At 45.6% G+C, this 8,343-nt stretch overlaps 1 protein-coding gene across 2 annotated transcripts in view; it reads left to right on the top strand.

The window, feature by feature from the left end:
* Nucleotides 1-1,027: 1,027 nt before the first annotated feature.
* RCAN2 (regulator of calcineurin 2) overlaps nucleotides 1,028-8,343 on the top strand; it is a 264,615-nt gene continuing 257,299 nt past the window's right edge. The window contains exon 1 of one of the 2 annotated variants that reach the window (XM_067006337.1): nucleotides 1,028-1,210. The gene's annotated coding sequence lies outside the window, so the exon portion shown is untranslated. Of the gene's footprint in view, nucleotides 1,312-8,343 lie in introns of both variants that reach the window. The other variant, XM_059076576.2, reaches the window with a different exon arrangement.

Raw genomic sequence — 8,343 nt, 5'->3', positions numbered from 1 at the left:
GCATAAAAAGCACAAGGAATAAGGCCTATTTATGTAGCATTTAGAAAGATGACAGAACGCAAAACTGATTTATATCTTATTCATTCCCTCCCTCAGGTTGGTGCACACACCCCCGCCCCTGCCCCACCCTCACCCCGCCGCCCTTCTTCCTTCAGTTTTTCCCACTTCGCTTATTATAATTTTTTTTACATTATTGGCATTCTCTTGCCAAGAGACTCAACTCTATCCCTACGGGTGGCACCCATAAGCCACGGCTCTGAGCTGCTTTATTTTGTAAAGCAGAGACCTCTACCGGGGTTAAGTTTGTTGAGCAACAGATCTACCCAAGGTTCTGTTTCACATTCAACCTTTTACTGTACGATACCGAAGGATGCCACCCACTCCTGTGTCACAGGCTGTCACACAATAGGAGTCCTTGAAGCCCTCAGTCCCCAGGTCTGGTGGCTGGGAAACCTGGCAAAGCCACGGCCCGCGCAGGGCACCTTCCCCCGCGAGGGCGGGGCGGGGCCGGGGAGCCAGCCGTCGGGTGCCTGCTCTCACCCGGCGCAGCGCCCCAGGACCCTCCCTCGAGGGGTTTCTCGACCTTTCCTCAGTTAGCCGGAGTAGGGGGGCTCCATCAGCTCAGTATTCCCCACCTACAGTTTGCTTCTCTATCAGTTTCTTCCCGGCTGTCACTGCCCAGCCACCCTTAGCTTCAGCCCACTCCGACCCCCAAGGAAGCCACCACCCCGGCCGTGACCCCGAGGAGCCCCTCCCCCCGGGACTCCTACGGATCGTCTCCTGCGCTCGGTCCTCAGAGGGTCTTCACACCCTCCTGGGCCCCGGGGCGGAGGGCAGGGGGAGTGCCGGGAAGGGGAGTGCGTGGGGGACCCGGAAGGGCGCGGGGTCAGGCGGGAGGGGAGGAGAGGAGGCCAGACAGGGGCTCTCGGTTTCCCGGGGTCTGATTGGAGGTTGGCGCGATGAGTCGGAGCTGGGGGCGCGCCCATCTCCGCTGGCTCATGCAAGAGCCGCCGGCTCGGCCCCTCCCCGGAGCCGCTTTGTCCCGGGTGACGGACGCTGAGGTTGCGGCGAGGAGCTGGCGGGAGGCAGAGACCCGCGGACCCACGGAGCCGGAGCCGGAGCCCGGGAGGCGGGGCGCGCCGCGCACGGCCCCACGCCCAGGCCCGCGGGCACCGCGCCCGTCCCCGCGCGTTCTAGGCCCGGCCGCCAGGTGAGCAGCCGCGCCACGCCAGCAGTCGCCGGCTCCGCCGACCGGCCGACCGCCCAGCCGTCGCCTCCGCCTCCACCGACGCATCGCAGGTCGACCAGCAGGTCGGTTATGTAACGGCGCCGGCTCGCTCGCCTCTGCACCCTGTCCTGTCCTGTCCTGCCGGGGCTGCGCGCGGCGCCCGGGCCGGGCCGGGGGACCGCGGCGGGGGGCGGCCGAGAGCGGGCGGGGTAAGGGGCTGGGCCGGGGGCGGTGGCCGTGGCGGCGGGTGTTCTCCAGATACAGTTCTCAGCTCCCGCGGCGGCCGTGGGGACCAAGGTCCCTTGACCCCCTCTAGAGGGCGCGGGTCTCAAGGAGCCCCTTCCCCAGTCCTAGTGGCCCACGGGTTCGTCTTTCTAGTAGCAGCAGCAGGTGCATAAGTGGAGGAGCGGGAATGACGCCTGTGGTCCCCGGGAAAGGGGGGACCCTGAGATTTGGAGAGGAGATTAGGGGAGGTGGTCTGAACGCAGAGAGCAAACGGGAAATCGGAGCGTCTTTTCCCAGTGCTTTAAGGAAAGTGCTGGGGAGGGGAAGGTGCTTTGAGACGCAGCGGGCTGGGAATTGTCCTGCCTGGGATTAGCGGGCTTGGGTCATCTAAAAATAACTTCAAGTTTGAAAAGTGAAATAGAAGGGAGCGCAGTGTGCCGAGTTCCTCCTGCCTGTGGGATGCTTCTCTCTAGAAGTCACTAGAGGGAACGGGCAAATCCCATACGCCTGATGCCTCGGCTGCCTCTGGGTTTCACTGGTTTCCAGGGTGTCTCCGTTTGACTTTAGTTAATGATTTATTCTCTAAGGCACTGCTGTCTTTCTCTTATCCCCAAATGAATTATAGCAGAGTGCATGCTTTGAATCTTTCCTATTTAGTACATTAGGATAGAAGTGTTCAGTGGACATCTAATGAGTCTGCTGCCTACGCCTTTTTTTTTTAAAGTATCCTTTCAGTAAAAACAAAAGTTTCTGAGCTCCCTTTAACATATATCCCACAACTGGAGATGAAAGATGCTAGAGAATTCCAGTCCACTCTCTCTCTTACCTAAGCCAGAATCCCACTTGTCATATGGAGGGGAGGCTTTAGGAAAAGTAGGACATTTTAAATAACGCAGCTCAACTTTCACACATATTACATCAACACAAAACACAGGCAAATGTATCACAGGCACAGGGCAACACTTGCTTAACTGGCCCCCTCCATTCCAGGAACACAATGAAGTAAAAAATAGAACTACCATACGACCCAGCAATCCCACTACTGGGCATATACCCTGAGAAAACCGTAATTCAAAAAGAGTCATGTACCAAAATGTTCATTGCAGCTCTATTTACAATAGCCAGGACATGGAAGCAACCTAAGTGTCCACCAAAAGATGAATGGATAAAGAACATGTGGCACATATTTACAATAGACTATTACTCAGCCATAAAAAGAGGCAAAATTGAGTTATTTGTAGTGAGGTGGATGGACCTAGAGTCTGTCATACAGAGTGACGTAAGTCAGAAAGAGAAAAACAAATACCGTATGCTAACACATATATATGGAATCTAAGGGAAAAAAAAAGTCATGAAGAACCTAGGGGTGAGATGGGAATAAAGACACAGACCTACTAGAGAATGGACTTGAGGATATGGGGAGGGGGAAGGGTAAGCTGTGACAAAGTGAGAGAATGGCATGTACATATATATATACACTACCAAACGTAAAATAGATAGCTAGTGGGAAGCAGCCGCATAGCACAGGGAGATCAGCTCGGTGCTTTGTGACCACCTAGAGGGGTGGGATAGGGAGGGTGGGAGGGAGGGAGACGCAAGAGGGAAGAGATATGGGAACATGTGTATATGTATAACTGATTCACTTAGTTGTAGAGCAGAAAGGAACACACCATTGTAAAGCAATTATACTCCAATAAAGATGTTAAAAAAAAAAAAGAAAAGAAAAGCCTAGAAGCTAGAAAGGATCAAGAAGCAGATAAGCTTCTTGGAACAAGGTAGGGGAGTGAACATTTGGCTGCTTTTCCATCTCCCATTGATTTTCTTTAGCCTTAGAGCTATTATCTTAAGTACAATCAGTCACTGCGTTGAGTTAGTCTAAAATGTGACTTGCTCTTTGCTTTCAAATCCACTGCAAATTGAATCAGCATTTACTGAGCACCTTCTACTTGAGTCCAGTCCCTAGAATTTTATGAGGGAATGTTTCCTCAACTAAAGCTACAAGATTCCAATAGCTTTCCAAATGCCTTGTTTGCAGCTCCTGCAGAACCCACGAAATTAGGGAGGATGTGGCTCTCTCTCTCCAGTGATGAACAGTTAACAGGCATAAGTGGGAACTTGAGAGCTTTGTCATTTGCAAGTACGCATCACACTCTTTTAAAAACTACTTGCATAATCGTTTATAGTTAGTTATGTATGTTATAGAAATTAGCTTTATTGAGATCAACTTTGTCGCTGAGGTCTCATTTTCCCATTCCTTTTATTTTCTGTACCATCCACTCAGTTTACTCAGCAGTTAATTTAAATACCTACTGTGTGCTATGTAGTCCCTGTGCCAGAGGCTACAAGAATGAGGCCCATGTTATTCAGAAATCAATCTAGCAGAAAAGGATAAGAAAATTAAGTGATAATGATCAGCATGGTGAGTGTTTAGTGGAGATAGGAACAAGCTCAGTGGGAGCCCAGGGAAGGAAGGTGCAGGGAATCTGGAAGAGCCTGCAGAGAAGTTCATGTTCAGACTGGATCTCTATAGAGAAGGAGCTAGGTGTTCCACGTTGAAGGAAAGGTCACGTTCAAAGAACTTGTAGGTGTTCTGCAGTGAGGAGGTGGCAGGAGAGTTTGGGAGGAGGTGTTTCAGTGAGCCTGGGCTATGAATATACCTTGCAGAGGAGGAGAAGCCATGCAGCCTGTATGGGAGAAATGATTTGATCTAATTCGTCTTGCAAAAGTGACTTTGGAGGCGGTGAGTAGGTGGGGTTGCAAAGAGGAACGAGCTCAGATTTTAGACCACTAAAGCGGTCCAGACCAAACAAAAAAAAAAATAAGTAAAATTAATTGTGCCTGAACCAGGTAGAATGGGGAAAGAGAAGAGAGATCTACAGAAAACTCTTTCAGAGGGAGAATCAGTGGCTCTAGGTCACCAAGTGGCTGGTAGTGTGGAAGGAGAAGCTTAAGATGTTTAGATGGATGGTCTGGCTTTGTACTGAGATAGGAAGTCAAGGAGAACGATTAGGTTTAAGAAAGATGGGGACTTTTGACTGAAACTTTTCCTCTAAGATCAGGAACAAGACAAGGATGCCCACTCTTGCCACTTTTCTTTAGTATAGTACTGGAAGTCCTAGCCAGAGCATTTAGGCAAGAAAAACAAAGGCATTCAAATCAGAAAGGAAGAAGTAAAACTGTCTCTATTTGCAAATGACATGATATTATACATAGAAAACCCTAAAGACTCTACTAAAAGACCGTTAGGACCAATAAACAAATTCAGTAAAATTGCAGGATATAAAATCAATATACAAACATCAGTTGCATTTCTATACACTAAAATAGTGAACTATCAGAAAGAGAAATTAAGAAAGCAATCCCATTTGTAACTGCATCCTAAAGAATAAAATACCTAGGAATAAATTTAAACAAGGGGGTGAAAGACTTGTTCCCAGAAAACTATGACAATAATGAAAGAAACTGAAGAAGAAGGGTGAGAATGTGGAGAAAAGGGAATCCTCCTACACTGTTGGTGGGAATGTAAGCTGGTGCAGCCACTATGGAAAATGGTATGGAGGTTCCTCAAAAAATTAAAAATAGAACTGCCACATGATCCAGCAATCCCACTTTTGGGTATTCATCCAGAGAAAACGAAAATACTAACTTGAAAAGAGATCTGCACCTCCATGTTCATTACAGCATTTTTTATACGAGCCATGATATGGAGACAGCTTAAATGGCCATTGATGGATGAGTGGATAAGGAAAATCTGGTATATATGTATATACAATGGAATATTATTCAGCCATAAAAAGGAGACCCTGCCATTTGCAACAACATGGGTGGACCTTGATGGTATTGTGCTAAGTGAATAAGTCAGAGAAAGATAAGTACTGTGTGATCTTACTTATATGTAGAGTCTAAAAAAACCAAACTCATAAATACAGAGAATAGATTGTTTTTGCCAGAGGCGAAGCACAGGGCTGGAGGATGGGCAAAATGGGTGAAGGTGGTCAAAAGGTACAAACTTCCAGTAGGTCTGTGTTTTATTCCCATCCTACCACTAATCTCTTCATGACTTTTTTTTTTTTTTTTTTTAGATTCCATATATATGTGTTAGCATACGGTATTTGTTTTTATCCTTCTGACTTACTTCACTCTGTATGACAGATTCCAGGTCCTACTAGAGCATGGACTTGAGGATATGGGGAGGGGGAAGGGTAAGCTGTGACGATGTGAGAGAGTGGCAGGGACATATACACACTACCAAATGTAAATTAGATAGCTAGTGGGAAGCTACAGCATAGCACAGGGAGTGCACCTCTGTACTTAGTGACCACCTAGAGGGGTGGGATAGGGAGGGTGGGAGGGTGACAAAAGAGGGAAGAGTTATGGGAACATATGTATATGTATAACTGATTCACTTTGTTGTAAAAGAGAAACTAACACACTATTGTAAAACAGTTATACTCAAAGATGTTAAAAAAAAAAGAAAAAAAAAAAAAAAAAAAAAAAAGGTACAAACTTCCAGTTATAAGATACATATGTTCCGGGGGTGTAATGTACAGCATGGTGACTATAGTTAACAATACTGTATTGTATATTTGAAAGTTGCTAAGAAAGTAGATCTTAAAAGTTCTCATTATAAGGAAAAAAATGTGTAACTATGTAAGATGGTAGATGTCAACTAAACTTATTATGATGATCATTGCACAATATATACATACACCTAAAACTAATACAAAGTTTTCTGTTAATTATATCTCAGTAAAACGGTGGGGTGGGGGGGAAGTATGGTTGATCTTTGAACAACACTGGTTGGAACTGTGATTAGAGATCACAATGTATGGAATCAAAAGACCTGGGGTTTGAGTCCTGATTCACTCCAAACTGTTTCAGCTTCCTGCCCTTGGGTGAGTCATTTACCAATTCCTTTGTTTTCCAGGCAGATAGCAAGACTCAGATTTTCCTCTTGGAAGGGGATATGAGTAGCGCCCTTAACCACCGAGTTGTACAAGGGTCAACAAAAAATGAGAAAGAGTTGTTTTGAGAAAGGTGGGGAATTTTGACTTTGAACATCCAAATAAAAATACTCTGTAGGCACTTTTATTTTCAAAGGTAATTTCTTCATTCCTGGTGCTAACTTCCATTCATCTGACTCACCTTCATTCCTGAGACTGTCTAGTACTGCCTTTGGAGAAGGAGATGATTTGATAGCAGGAAGTTGTTGCTGCCTTCTTCCCCCAGAGTGAAAGTATTAACTGTCAATTATCTGAACTAGTAGTAGTAATAATGGTAATAATTCAAACGATAACAACAATATGTAACATTTATTCAGTGCTTACTTTATGCCAAGCATAAAGAAGGTGGAGCTCTACACAGATTATCATGTTTGATCCTCATGATGACCTTATGAGGTGGATACTATTGTTATTCTCATATGATGGATAAGGAACCCAAGGCAAAGAGAGGGTACCTTATCTAGGTCACACAGTAAGTAAGAAGGGCACCCAGGGTTCAAGCTCAGGCAGTCTGGCCAGCACTCTGAATAGCCAGTGTGAATTAATAACCTTGAAATCATTCCTATTTAGCCTAGAATGTGTATTTTTACCCTGTGTTTGAATGTTTGTAGCTGATGCCATAAAAGAGAATGGGAGCGAGTGAGAAGTTCTGGCTCTCATCTGGGCCCTGCACTTGATTTGTTGGGTGACCTATGCAAAGTCCCATCCCCTCTCAGGCTTTAGCTATTTCAAATCTGCATTATTTCATGGGGGGAAGAGTTTGAGTAGATGATCTCTAAAGAGTCTGGGCATTCTGAAGTCCTTCCATCCTGCCTCAAATTTTACTACCCGAGCCATAGATTTGGGTTAAAATCATGTCTGCCTGGTCCCTTTCAGAATAGGAATGGGACCTGTTCCTATTCTAAGAGGATGAACTCAAGTGGTGGCCTGTCCTTAACAGCTTGATGGTAACTGGTCCATAGTGCCAGAGCTGATGGGGGTGCCTAAGGTTGGGGGAGCCCATTTCAGGCAGGGGAAACCCAAACGAGCACCGCAGTGGAGCAATCTCCGTAGTCACTGTCCAGTTTCTGTATTTTAGGTGTGTCACTTAAATTCTATGAGACTTAGTTTCCTTATCTTTGAATAACGGGGGTGATGAATACATGTGTTGTAAGGTTGTTTGTTGTAAGGATCAAAACAGATTAGATAGAGCAGGCACTGCAGAGTCTGCCACATTGAAGATGCACAGTGAGTTGGGAAGGGGGCCTCACCCCTCGCCACCCAGGATAACAGACATGCAGAAAAGGGAGGTAGAGTATTTCCAAAGGTAAACTCCTCCTACTTCACAGTTATGCTAAGGACCACCCTTTAGTGATCATCATTTCTCTCTCTGTCTCTTAGAAAGTAGTATATATTGGGAATATGAAAACACACAGCCCATTAAATACCTTTCAAAATATGCATCTCAAGTATTCATAGATAAGTTACCCTCTTAGATATGAAAGAGTGTCAACATTCCACAACACAAAGTTTTACACTCTTCTTTTGTCAGATAAATAGGCCAAGACTTCTGTAAAGAAATAGTATTGCTTAGGGTTGGTGGTCCTGGATTCCCCGATTATGGCTCCAAATGTAAAGGAGACCGACTGACTTCCTACTCTGTGTGTATCTGCACATGCTGTGCTTCTAACTTGGAGAACTTTCTGCCTTTGCCTAAAAAATATTCACTGTCCTGTATCTTTTCTTTTATATTACCAACTGCCAGGTGTCATGTTGTAGGTAAAATTAATTAATTGAGTTGAGGATTTTTTTCAAAAGGTGGAAGCAGACTTAAACTCAGTTGAAGATGCTTTGAAGTCCCTTAAAACATATGTGTGATTGTGGATGGCACTTTCTAGAAGTTAAAGA

This window comes from Kogia breviceps, chromosome 10 (genome assembly GCF_026419965.1).
Source record: "Kogia breviceps isolate mKogBre1 chromosome 10, mKogBre1 haplotype 1, whole genome shotgun sequence".
Lineage (NCBI taxonomy): Eukaryota > Metazoa > Chordata > Mammalia > Artiodactyla > Physeteridae > Kogia > Kogia breviceps.
Note: the sequence above shows the minus strand (reverse complement) of the source record. Positions and strands in the feature narration are given on the sequence as shown.